At 35.3% G+C, this 14,584-nt stretch overlaps 1 protein-coding gene across 5 annotated transcripts in view; it reads right to left on the bottom strand.

The window, feature by feature from the left end:
* LOC122537499 (fibroblast growth factor receptor homolog 1-like) overlaps positions 1 to 14,584 on the bottom strand; it is a 100,309-nt gene that overhangs the window by 46,746 nt on the left and 38,979 nt on the right. The window contains exon 1 of one of the 5 annotated variants that reach the window (XM_043670703.1): positions 12,679 to 13,129. The exons of the other annotated variants lie outside the window; for them this stretch is intronic. The gene's annotated coding sequence lies outside the window, so the exon portion shown is untranslated. Of the gene's footprint in view, positions 1 to 12,678; positions 13,130 to 14,584 lie in introns of those variants that run through there. 5 annotated transcript variants of the gene reach the window in all.

Consider the following 14,584-nt stretch of genomic DNA (forward strand, 5'->3'; position numbering starts at 1 on the left):
TTTTCCTTTCTCTCGCGTGAACTCAAATCTTGTGTCAGAAGAATAAAGAATTTTTTTAGTCTCTTCTTTCGTTCTCATGGTGAAAATCGTATCTGCGTTTGACATTTAAAATATTTTTTAAAATTAATAGAAATGTTTGTTTTTAACGGACATATTAGAAATTTTCATTTTCAAATGATAAAAATCATTTTGTTCTTAGTAGGAAGTTTTTGTTTCTACAAATATTTTACTGTGAGTTAACAATTTCGAGGATTTTTTAGAAACGACTTGAAACATTCGGGAACATGTATTCTTCGAGTTTAATATGCAGTTTCATATGGCAGATAAATATGTTACTTTATTTTACATACGATTATACATGATTTAAGTAAATCATATAATGACACGGCACAACACAATTTGAGTAAACTGTATTACTTTGATTTGAGAAGAAATCGAGTTTAAAAATACGTATGAAAATTTCTCGTCGACGTTCTCGTTATTATATAGGTATATAAATTTAACTATCCATCATCCGTAATGAATATAATTTCAATAAACTGTACCTACTTATTTCGTATTTTTAAAAAAGAAATGGAGAGAAAAGAAAGCAGACTAACGTACTCAGAACCAATTTTAAAATATAATCCGAGTGTCAAGACCCTTAATTATCGATTCTCGTAGGCGCAACGTTTGACCAGCAGTTTTGCGATGAAAAAATTGAAATCCTTTGAAATTACAGTCATCGCGCGGTCTCTCTGTTCTTTTATTTGTATGTTATTTAAATGAAGCGCGGGAAGAAATTGATAGGTCGAAGCTTCCACTCTGGCATTACTTCTCATCTTGCACCACGCGCGTCGTAATGTCTATTTTCTACTGTCGGAGTGACAAATTGAAATTCTAACGCTAGTGCTTGACCATGTCCTTGTTCTCTAATTGAAAGTGGAAAACGATGATCGTACGCGGGACGATGAATATGCTTTAGAAATGTGTCAACACTCATCCATTAAAGACTAAGTAATAATTTGTCATGATACTATAAATACTTTTAATCTCTCCAAGTTACAGACAAAATGTCTACATAAAAGACATAATAATAAAAAAAATATTAGACGAATTCTCGTAATTTTGTAATCATAATGTTAAAAGACAGAGTTGCAGTAACATATTTATAACAAATTAATTAATTAGAAGCAATATAATTTATGAAAAAAGTGTTTTATACTCTCAAGTGTTTGAGAGATTTGCTTCAAAGCAAGAGTAGCTCTAAACAAGTAAACTTGTTGCGACAGTATTTGAATTTATTAATTATTTGAATCAATGATGAATTAGGAAGAAATCTTCTTGTGAAAAAAAACTGTGTTAATAAAATACTTGGATCTCTTTGAACATCAGAATAAATGCACTAACTGGATAATTTTTTTTGAAATGATCCTTTGTTTCAAGAGTCACGAATAAATATAATAAACATGTGTATATCTCAGAATATACGGTTAATTTTGATAAAAATTTTTCAAATTTTACCCCTTACGCTGGAATGACGTGCCACGTTGAGAATTTTTTTGTCTTAAATTGCAACATTTCCTCAGTTTTAAGTATATTTAAATGTAACCCAGGTAAATTTATTACTATTATTAATTATTACTTCTTAATAATTTCTATCCAGTGATATCATACCGAACGAATTCAAAAGAAAAAGAAAGCGACAAATTGTTGTATATGGTTCGGTTACTCGTTATGGTCCGCAAACCAGTTGCCAGCACAAGAGGTTAATAATTACATCTACATATACGCACCAATATTATATATATTAATTTTAAACTTTTTATCATCTAGAAAACTTGTAAAAATAAATAAATAAATGCACATTCTTTGCCAGACTTATCGAGAAAACATTTAAAAAAAAGGTGTCAAGTCGTAAAGAATAGGATCGACTTTCCCTGCACGAAAGAGTGGCTCGTCTTCGGTAGAATTTACGAACCGATTCGAAGACGGGGGTGGAGCATCGTCTTTTTCCCTCGGAAGTCTAATCGAAGTCGTTTCTCGCGCTCGAGGAATCTCATCCACCCACCGCGTGTGCCTGCGCTTGTCGGCGTTGGATCAAAAGAGGGAAACCACGCAGCAAGAAAACAAGAAATGAAGAAGAAGAAGAAGAAGAAGAAGAAGAAGACGACGACGAAAAAAGGAAAACGAGAAAGAAGAGAAAAGGGATCGGTTAGAAGGTGCAGCCTGGTTTTCTGGAAGGCAACGCTCCCGTGAACAGTGTCTTAGCCCATAAATCCTCCACCGTAAACCGTAAAACTGGGTGAGCCGTAAACCGGAAGCACGTGGCTCCACCAGAGCCCAACACCACGTCCATCGACGTCACTATTTCACGCCAACGCGCGCCACCGGCGAATCTCTCCTTTCGATTGTGTTCCGAACTTTGTTCTGATTTCACACTCCCTCTTGTAACGTGCATATATTGTACAATACTTGCGCGACAATTCGCTTTTGTACGTTCTCAGTCCTTTTCAGAGCAACTTTTCATACGGTCTTGACGTTGCTTTGCTGTGATTTTTCTTCTTTTTTCTTTTTTTGGTTTTTTGATTTCTCTTTTTACGTAAGAAAAGTCGCGGTACGTGGTTTGTTAAATGAGGTTGTGTGCTCTAGTGTCTGGTGTTGAGACTTAAGTGAATTTTAATAGTAGGTTATTTTGTATTTAATAGTAGGTTTTGTCTCTTTCTTCTTGCATGTAATTTTTCTTTTCTAAGGTGTTGATTATTACTGATTTTTAATGAGATTTTAAAACATTGTCGAGTCAACTTCAAATCTGAAAGTTCAGATATACTTAATATACGAAATACATGGAAATTAACAAGGATACTTTCAATATTAATCATATCTTTCATACCTAGAGTATTTTATTGGACTTTCATACCTCAGAGTATATTATTATTGGACTTTAATACATTATATTGGAATTTTCATGCACTTGTTTGGAAAATTTAAAAGTGTAAAAATGTATAGAATGCACGTAATTACGCAAAAATGTATAAAATGCTCAAATTATAATTCCCTTTGTAAAATAATTATAGATTCCATTTCTCTGCTTGTTTTTCCAGAAATATAAAATCCCGTAGAAAATTAACATATCTGCAATTATATAATATGCATGGTACAACCAAAATCACAATTTAATTTATGTAATTATTACTTGAAAGTAATATCAAAAGTAAAAATCTGAGAATCTTTTTGTATTTACGGAGCTTCGAAGGCTTGTCAAAAAGAAACGGAAATCGATTGTACCGACGAATGTATGTTAGGAACAGGTTGTGTCAGGTTATTGTTATCTTAAAATATCCGGAAGGATGTCGATCTTTGCAGTAAGCCGCTTACTGGAGATATATCCGTTCTAACTCTATGGGATTCCGCTCGTATGGGGAAAGTTGCGAGCGTTCGTGGGTGGTCTGAATATTTTTCTTTCACGATTTCACCGAGCGAAAAATAAATATTTCTCTCGGTTTGTTATCTTCTGTCTATCCGACTTTTGAATTTTTTATCAGGGAAAAGGATAAAGGAATTGTGGAAAGAAATAACTAAAAATAACAGAAAGGTTGAAAAGTAGTAACTAACAACAATATAGTTGAAATATAATTTTAGAGTGATAAAACTCGGTATAAGAAGTGGTAGAAAGGATAGAAATATAAAGTATATAATAAAATAAATTCAATACTTGATTTTTCCACTTGGTGAAATACTATCAAAAAGAACTGAAATATTCCCCAATGCCCAATTCTCTGTTATCTCAATCAAGAACCAATCTGCTATAAAATTCTAATTTCAATCTATCATTCTACCGCAAAATTTTGATATAGAAGTTAATTAACTTTTACTTAACAGCTCGATTATAAGACTTTAATTTTAACCTTCACAAAATCCCCAAAACGCAACCGAAATTCCCAAAATCAACTTTTTCAATTGTCGTTCCGTAGTTTGCGGTTGCAAACACAAGTTAAACAAAATCAGCAGTCCCATTGACCCTATCCTTTCATCGACACCATATTTGCAGTAGTTCGTTCTCGTATTTGCTGTGCACTCGGCTACGGAATGCACCTTTCGATCTCCTGTCAGCATCCAGATCCAGCGAACGACAGTCACTGGCGCGAAGGAATCGAATTTTTGACTTCGGGCGTAGACGAGAAGCTTGAACGCGTTCTCTCGATCAATATTTGAGCTGTGCTACCGGTCACCGACGAGCACAGAGAGCGAACAACAACCTTTCGGGCGAAGCCTTTCACAGCCGGGTACCGCAAGAATTTCACGCCACGCGCGTTTCGCTTCTCGCGGTAGTTTTACGATTTTTGTCAGACGAGATGCTCGTAAGAATTGTGGAAAGAAGGGGGAATAGAGAAAGAGAGAGAGAGAGAGAGAGAGAGAGCAAATGGATTGGAAGGATTAAGGAAGAAGGTAAGAGCTGCGCGCTTATATATTTCTATAAGGATAATTAGACGGGAAATTATTTTCAACGCACAGTCAGTATAATATAGTATTGCAACGAGTATTACAGCTAGTATTCCAAGAAATGGGAATTTTGTCCTGTTCGAGTAAAAGTTGTATAGTATAATGTAAGTATGATATTGTAAGGTATAAGATTTTGTAAAAATTTGTATAGTATAACATTAAAATATTGTGTAAAATTGTATAGTATAATATGAAAATATTATGTAAAATTGTATAGTATAATATTTAACCACCTGCACTGACAACTGATTGCGGATCATAACGAGTGACCAAACCGTATACAATAATTCGTCGCTTTCTTTTTGAACTTGATGGTATGATATCACTGGATAGAAATTATTGAGAAGTAATAAATTTATTACTTGTTTTGCCTATTTTGTTTTACTTAAATATACTTAACACCGAAAAAATATTACAATTTTGAAACAAAAAATTCTCGACGTTCGTGGCACGTCATTCCAACGTAAGAGGTTAATTATACCCGTACAATATACGTAACAGTATTGAAACGTAGAAATTCACCATGAAACAAAGCTCCTCGCATCGAGGAAACTGACGTTGAAACAAGAGCTCGTTGGCAGGCACGTTTTCGGTGATTTCACGTCCACTTTTGATTTTTGGGACTCACGGTTCTGTTCAGCGCGTGCTCCGGTACCGTAGACTAAATACCGGCATTAAATTAGGGAGAGGTCGACTCTGAACAAGGCGCCCCGGTGTGTAATATACGCGGCCGAAATGGTGTAATGAATTATGACCGGCGAGGATGAAGTCAGTGTGTGCCGGCTTTAACGCGAACGTTGCTCGAGAAGTGGTCTTTACCACTTCTGACTCTCTCTCGATCCGGCCATTCCCATTTATTTCCAGACAATTTTGCGATTTCTCGAGGGCTTGATGAACTACGTACATTGTCGCGAAGGAATTGCTCGTTATTCTGAAGTGCGAAGAGTCGAGAGAAATATTTTAACTGATTTCTTTTTTCGAGAAATCTCACGTTACATAAATTTATACGTATTACACGTATTATTAATTATAACAGAGTTTCAGAATTAAAAGATTTCTCTTCCTTTTTCTTTTTTTTTTTTTTTTTTTAATTTGAAAGCTTGGAAAAAATTAATTTTGAAAGTTGATTAGTCTTTTTATATATTGTTACTTCTTCTCGGTGATCAGATAGAAAATAATGAGAATTAGGATTTAAAGAGACGAGCTCTATTTTATGCGCGTAGTTATTATAGTATAAATATTCCAAGTAAGGAGAGACCTGTATAAAAATGTGTGTTTCGCGTAGCTTAAGACAAGTAAGTTAAGTCATTGTAAGTAGCATGTGTTAAGAGTCAAGAGTTTTGCATATAGAGAGAGGGTAATGTGCATTTTACGAGCATGTAAAAATCCAAGTGCGACCGCAATGTAAACACAATTCCTACAAAATGATACGGCAACAATTATGTTTGTCAATATCTTTATCATTTTTATAATAATATTTATTATACTATTGATGTATACTACGTACTAGAATGTTAAACGTATGAAATATTTGCCACTGATTGATAATAACGGAGAAGAATATTGGAAACAATAACTCTAGTATGACTTCTCATTCACAGTAGTGCTAAAATACCGAGTATTATGGTATGAATATTATCTAATTTTTATATTAAAATCTAAAGCAAACTGATCCTTCGATTCTCAATGTACGGTATTGTCCGCTAAAATCAACAAACAAAAGCCAAAACTTTCAAGAGAATATTGAATTATACATGCTAGCGCCACGCAACGTAACGCAACGCTCATACAGATCGCAGCCGAGATATTATCATTATTCTCTTCACGGATCCTCGATGTTTACCTAGAAAATGGCGTTACAGGCGACAAAATGGGCTGGCATTAACGCGCGAATAGTCGCGGCTCGACTGCAATCCGAAACGTTCGTTCGCGATTAAAATATTCTAGGGACGTGCGCGCGTTCTCCCACTCCGCCTCCATCTGTACCTCCACCGCTCGGCTAAAGCTCGCGAGGCGCAGCACGTTCTCAAAACGTATCGCTATGCGCATCACGGGGTTCTTCATCGTCGCTGGACGATCGCGGGAACCTCCGAACAAGGCAATCGTCGACCGAACTTGGCGAATCCGTTTCAAACCGAATAGGTCTCGTCTAGTTGTTAACGAGTCGTTTCAGTGCCATTTCAGACAATAGAGATCCGTTACACAAGAATGATTTCGTTGAACCTTGAAATCCTTCCCTTATGTTTGAGTTTTATAGAAAATCTAGAGATTGAACGAGATATTTCATATATCATATATCACCAAGAGAAAGAAATAAAAAATTCTTTATTAATTCTCAGCCTGAGTTCTTCTGAAAGTAGAATTATACAAGTAGTGAATCATGTTTAGTATGATAGACGTTTGAATTTTATTGTTCTTCCAAAGATCGGGTGACTGTATTGGCCAAATAATAAATTTGTATTGTTGGAAATGAGGCAAGAAAGGCTTTTAATTTTTTAATATTAACATTCATATTCATCATATTATAATATCATAATAACTTCGCCGCATATAGGAGATATTTAACTTCTAAATGTAATCGACTTTTGTCACTAAAGTCCTGTTTACATCCAACAGTATACTTTTACCTAAATTCTATCTGTTTAATTAAATTTCCTTTACCTAATTCCTGTTTGTTTAATTTATAAAAATCCATAGTCCTACTAATAAGCAATGTTTTCATTGTTTTATTCAACCACACGTTTGATGTGTAATCGCGCACATATTTAGGCGAGTGGTTAGAATTTCTACGAATTTTTTTCATCTTTTTTCCCTTGTAAGAATCTGTTAAATTTCTTGGTTTCTTGCGTCGACTTTACGTGGAATGGTATATCGACATTGAAATATTTTCAGGCTGAAAAGAATTGTAAGGCGTGCGCTTGACTCGTTTTTTATGGGGAACCGTAAGGAGGCGGCCTTTTGTGAACTGTGAACTTACTTCGGCAAAGACGACGCTCGATTCTATCGGAAACGATCGTGTGTAGAATAATAGTATAGTTTTGGTGAAAGAAAGGAGATTTTTGGAGGTTTTTGTTTTACATGATTCTACGCGTGGCGAATGTTGAACACTTTCGTTGAAGTTTTATGATTCTAACGCTGTACTTTCGTATCGTATTATTTGGTTTGTTAATTTAGTTTAAGATTGTTACAAACTATAAATATTTTTAATATTAATTACGCGATCAAAATTTGACGAATCTCGAGTGATGATAATAAATCTGACAGATTTTTTATTGATTTAATTCGTATAGATCTATTCCAAAACTCCAATCTGTGTAATCAGCTAGAGATTTTACATTCTTATAATAAAAACAAATATAATCAAAGCCTCCAGTTTCCATAAACTCAATCCACGAAAATATCTTTCTCATTCCTATTTGATTTTATCTCAACAAACAATTAAATTAAAAATCCCTATTTGATTTTATCTCAACAAACAATTGAATTAAAAATCCCTATTTGATTTTATCTCAACAAACAATTAAATTAAAAATCTTTCACCATGTAATTTTTCCAAATATTCAGAAACCTCCAGTTTCCATAAACCCACGAAAATGTGCAAAACTAGCTTCTCTCATCTTTATTTGATTTGATCTCACTTCTATAGTTTCTAAATCCACGCAAAAACTTACCCCATTTCTAAACCTAACCTTACCAGATTCAATAAAATACCTTGTACACTTAACGTAACACAATGCAATTCAAATAAACTCCACAAACCCAATCCGTAAAAAATACTTGAATACCGTACCTATTCACAAGTCCAATTACGAAATCCCCCAAATAAAAAACTAAGTAACGACGACGAAGAGAAGATGGAAAATCTCGTTTCGTTTCGACGTCTTGTTCGACGATGCAGGGAAAGAAGAAGTAGAAGAAAAGAAAAGGAAAAAAAAAAAGAAAAGGAGAAGAAGAAAAAGGACGCATTGGTGATAGTTCAGTTGACTTGGGTAGCTAAAAAGGGACACTCCAGCGCACGGTCGTGTGAATAACAAAAGGCTGATGGAACGTGCGCCGCGTCCAGACGAGATGCACAGCGAAGGGGTACGGTGAACAGGGAAGTGCGCCGCGTGATAGTAGAATATTCATTCTGTGCCCACACGATCGTCAGCCCGTGCGATCGCGCGGTGAATTCACCGGTGAATTAAGCGGAAAGCAAACGTTTCACAAACTCCTTTAACGCCTCTCCTCTCCAACCGCTTACAACCAACGATATGTACCTTTTTCTTCTTCTTCTTCTTCTTCTTCTTCTTTTTTTTCTTATTCTTCTTTTCTCGGATAATTGATCAACGACTGCTCGTTTGTACGTGTATTTACTTCCACGCAATTGATGTTTGGCGTTGTCGTAAAATTAATAATCGTCGAAGAGTGGTTTGTCATTCAATTATGATTTACGCGGAGTTACGTAATGGATCTCTGAAAGCATTCGCCTAGTTGATTTATGGTAATTGATTTGTGCTTGTCACGTAGCTGGAATTGCGATGATTAATACCAATTGTTGAGATGGAGATATCGATGTATGGAAAATTGTTTTGGATATTTTTGATATCGATAATGGGAGAAACAGGGATTTTTTCGAGGTATGAAAATATGATTTTTATGTTTATAGGATTGTTATTCTAAATAATTGATGGTATTTTGACAAATTATTTTGTTTGCAATTATTATATTTCTAGGATCAATAATAGAAGAAAGAAAAATTTCGAATCTTGTTTAAGATTTTTACGGTAAACAATGGTAACTGAATTTGGGATATTTGAAACTATAATTCGAAATATTTTGATAAGTAATTTTTATTTTTTAATTTTTATTTCATGATTTTGGTCAACGAATAATGAAAATTTGTCCTAACTATATTTCCTCGTACGGAATTTGAAAGTGTGATCACGTAGGAAATCAGTTAGTCAGTGAAATGTCAGATTTTCACCTTCGGACGATAACGAGACGAAATTTTATCTGTATTTTCATTATCAAATTTTCTACCTTCAGTTTGCTCAGGTACGTTTTATCTTTGATCTTTTTTTTTTTTTTATCAGAAACGAGGGACTCCTCACAGGTACAGGTATCTTTTGGTTGGATAATATTCGATAACATTATCAGCCTAACACAAGAATTTTCGTGTAAATCTTCCCGAATGAATGTTTCCAAAAATTTATAACGATTATATCATACATAGATATTACATAAAAATTGTATAAATGGTAATTATAATTGAATAATACAAAGTTTTAAGTTCTAATTCTTCAATTTATGCCCAATAGCTACAAATATATTAAATCGGATCGTAAGCTTTTTACGAAATATTTGATTATTTTTAAAATATGCCTAATAATTTGAATTATTTTGTAAAATTCGAATATAAATTTTTTTTTAGCAAAGTTAATTTTTTTAATTTCTCAATCAAAATGATGATTATCGCTCTTATAATTAATTTATACTCAATATTTAAAACAATTTGAAACTTAAATGAATATAATAAAAAGTCAACAGTATGGTATTCATGCATTTTTCAGAAATTTAACAAAATCCCCAAAGTAGAATATCTGTTATAAATATAATATCTTGCAAATAAGACGCAGGTTTGTTTCGTAAAAATATAAAAATGTACGAATATCCACAGCTTAGTTACAAAAATATCCAACGTACATGTAATTTTCCCACGGAATTTCCGTCGAATCTGAACTTTCCTATCTCGAAAGTGGCTTCTTCTCGTTCGTCGAGACATCCTGTATTAGATACTTAAAAATCGAGCTGCTCGAGGCCATCTGACTCGTGAGTGGGTCCTTACGAGTGCGGAAGCGGAATATCTTTTTGCGAAAGTATTTACTCGGCCGAAATTCATTTTACGCGCTACGGCGCCTCGCGCCCCGTTTCAGGGAAGTGCCTTTGTGACCTGGCTCCCCTTCCCTCTCCTCTTTTTCAATCCTGTCACCCGAAACATCTGCTCGACGCTCAGCACTAGAAACATTTTTCCTTTCTTTTTTTTTCTTCTTCTTCTTCTTCTCGTCAACGCACAGCAGTCTGCGTTCGAGAGAAAACAGAGCGCGCCTTATGTCTCCCCGTGAATTCCCGTGGAAAAAATACAAATCACTTTCGTTAACCGACGAAAATTTATACTCCTCATTAACGAACACGTGAAAACGAGGAAACACGCGTGAGCGTTCTTTCATGTTGATTAGGTTGAATAAGAAAAATTTTCGGCAAAGATTCAGTCGGTACTCTGAGAAGGAATTGAGTGTTTCTCCCCCCTTTTTTCTTTTTACATGAAATGAGACTGAACTAGACTGAGAAAATAATAGATGGGAGTTTCTCTATAGCACGCGATCATTCTCGTCTCACAGTCTGATATTCAAACTTTCATTGTAATGTATATTTCATTAAATATATAAATAAATTAATATCATATATTTTAAATTATTTTTAAAGAAATTATGATTAGAAGAATAATACAAGATGAATTACCAAAATGATTGAAATAAAACAGAAATTGTGTACAGACAGTCTGATATTCAAAATTCTTGATATCACTCAAATAGCATGATATCACTCAAATAGACGAAAAATTATAATCAAATTTTGATTTAAATGCATCAATGAAATGCCGAAGATTAAAAATAATAATACGAATTATCAAAACGAAATTAATCATTTGCACGCGATATAAAAATGATGATGTCGTAACTGTAGGAGAAATTGCGGCACAATCACAATCAACATACGAAAACGATACATAACTCGCGTTCGACAGGCAATCGAGTCGTTTTTCACAGGTTTGCGCTGGCCTGTAAATTTGCAACAACAAATCTCGCGCCGGTGCAGAGAGTATATAAATACAAAACGATAATAGAACCATGTCCCGAGATCAAATACGATCGTTCGAAGTTGTATACAGTTAGGCGGAGAGAGCAAGTACATAGAAAACACACACCGGTGGAAAAGTGCGACTTAATTTAACGGCACTCCCAGCTTTTTCCCAGACCACTTGATACTTTCTTATCGGCTGACTCGCAAGAAGCGAGCAATATGCCCGCTTAATAAAACACTCGCTACCAAACGGACGAAGATATCCAGACTTATTCGAGGGGATTTCACCATTGCGACTTGCCCCAGCCGAGTAAATCATCGACTTACTGTCAATTAAATGTAAATACCGGTGCTTCGACTCCTCGTTCGTTTTTCTTTTCTTTTCGTCAACCATCGATGGATACATAAATCTGATCGAATACGATGCACGAAGTTCGTATTTTTTACTCGTCGAGGAGGAACTTTGCGCGTCCTGCTGAGTCGAACGAGGGTGTAGAGGAAAAAATGATAAAAGTGGAGGACGTTTCGTTCGCGGAAGTTTGTGGAATTTTTACATTGAGACATATTCAGTCGAGTTCAGTAATATTTTTTATCTCGTTGCAAAAATTTATTTTATTATCGTTCCGTGTATATCAATATAAAAATTAGATATAATTACAATTAAGTGTAAGTAATTAAATATGATAAAAGTTTACAATTGAATGTCATTAAGTTGATCGATTTTATTGAAATTAGACAGTGGAAGAAGGTGGTGACGTTACGAAGATCATTTTGTAAAGTTTAATTTTTGTCTTTTCCATTATTTATTAAAAATTATTATTATTATTATTGTATTATTATTGTTATTCACGACTCATTAAAAAAAAGTATTTTTTACTATTTTTCATTACATAAGAAAGGTCAACTTATGGAAATAACTTGTTTGTTTCCTGAGAGTTGAATGTTAATCGTGTACTCGAGTAATACTAATCAGAAGAGCAAAAGGTAGTCGTTTCAGAAACAAAACTACTCTCGTTTTGCGCATTTCTATAACGAATGTTTTCTAACTTATAAATATTACCCAATTAACTTCAAATTTTATCTTTGTATTTGTATCGTTCTATGGATATAACCTTGAAAAATCAAGTGTAACACAAGTATTTTTATCGTTCGGATACTTTCACGAGTCACTGCCTGATAAATTTTCGTTCTCGAAAAAATTCTATATCTATTTTCTACTTACGATTTTATTGTCATAAACTTTTATTGAAACTTCGGAAAATTCAACACAGAACGCATATTCTGAATTTTCACGAAGAGTCAAAAAATATCGAAAATTCGAGATTTCTCTAAGTAAAAAATTTCTCTACTCACCAACGAACAACAATCAGCAACAAAGCCGACTCCCAACACGCCCACTTTCCACTTCGGCGAGTCTCACTAATTAGAAACAAGCTCACGTAATCCAGATCATGTCGAACCAACGAGAAGAAAAGAACTGTCACCTAGTAATCTCCTCGCTTCTTCGATTCGCGTGCACACTCGCTAGACGCGTCCTCCGTTTCCCGTAATGGACAGTTTCCTGGGCAGACGTTGCCCCTGCGAGCGATCAGGGCGGACGTGCGAACCGCGCACCCATTGACGGGCAAATCGTGCAAGCGCGACGAAGACGGAGTTGCAAGAAGCGACACGAGACAGACAGACGGATAGACAGACGCGACACGGTCTCTTGACCCCGTGTAGTCGGGGTCTCTCGTCTTTCGTTCAGCCGTCGGCCGAGAAACAGCGAACAGAAACGCGCCAGTGACGCGCGATGCTCGTATGCCGGTGGCACGTTTTCGTCTGACAGCCAGTATCCCGCGCCGCGTGTCGCGCCTGCCGCTACGCATGCGTGCCCCGACGTTCGTGCGCCGCTCCATCTGATTGGCTGCCCATTGATCGGGTTTTGCACGTGGTTCGAGTCACGTGCGCGGGCTCCCGTGCGCTTCACGAGGGTGGGTGGCGAGTGGGGATAGAGATTCGTGCGCCAGTTCGGTTCACGTGCCGGGTGATCGACTTCTCGGAGATTTGCGAGGGTGGCCGCGAGTGGGTGCAGGGTTGGGTTATTTTCGAGTTAATTTGCGGAAACTTTTTGCGGATATCTGCGCGTTGACATCGCCGGAGTTGTTGACCTTTCTGAGGAGCAACGAAATTGTGGAAAACTTGGAACGAATCGGGTTGGAAAATAACCATTTTTTGGTGTTAAATGCGAAGACGCGTAGTTTCAATTTCTCGATATGGCAATCGATTTTTATCGTAATTAAAGTGTAGATTTTCATGCACGTAAAATTTGTAAATATGCACGAAAAAGGTGCTTGTACATACAGTATATGAAAAATATGAATTACTGTTTTAACTTGTTTAGTTTTAATTTAATCAACAGTTTATTTATAGTGAGATATTGTAATTAGCATTGCAATAAACGTTACATTTATTGTCATTTTTTTTTTGTATTATTCCTTGGTAACAAATATAAAACTTTTGGAACTTTTCCTGTGTCGATTTCTACAAACATTGAAATAAAATTTCATAATTTCAGTTTCTACGTTTCTAAATTTTCTACATTAGAGAAATTTCTACCTTCTTACACGAAAGAATGATCATCTTTCGACTATTTCAAAGTAAAATTACCACTTAATTTTTTTCAACTTTTGATTGCTTTGAAAACATCAACGAATCCAAAAATTAACTCTCTCGATTCTGTTGTCAAAATAAAATTAGCGATTTGTTTTAAATAAACATTTCAAGTAGTCTTCTCACACGCATGTAGCATCATCATGTTAAATAAGTTTCACCAGAAATAAGATAAAGAGATCTTGATTACAATATCTCGATCGGAACACTTTTGTTCGTACATACGAATTATTAATCGATTCTATAATTCGTACCGTTGATACTCGAAACGACTGTCACCTGTATTGGCATTAACATATGTTCGGTTATTCAGTTATGTCATATTCAGTTACACTTGAGCAGAGTTCGGTTGATCCGAGTCAACCAGCAAGAGATTTATATCGTTCATCTGGAACGAGTTTCTAGCGTTTCGCCACCGGTATAATTATCTCCATTCATATTGAAATACATAAGTCGATCAATTAAAGCCACGCGATCTCGTGGTCGCTAATGTATGCAAGTTGACGAGTACAAATCAACGATTTCCAATAAAGTTACAAGCACCGATAATGAGTTTGATCTTTGACGAGTTAACACTGATTGAACACAAGTTAGAAGAAACTTGCCT

This window comes from Frieseomelitta varia, unplaced genomic scaffold, assembly GCF_011392965.1.
Source record: "Frieseomelitta varia isolate USP_RPSP 00005682 unplaced genomic scaffold, Fvar_1.2 scaffold_912, whole genome shotgun sequence".
Classification (NCBI taxonomy): Eukaryota; Metazoa; Arthropoda; class Insecta; order Hymenoptera; family Apidae; genus Frieseomelitta; species Frieseomelitta varia.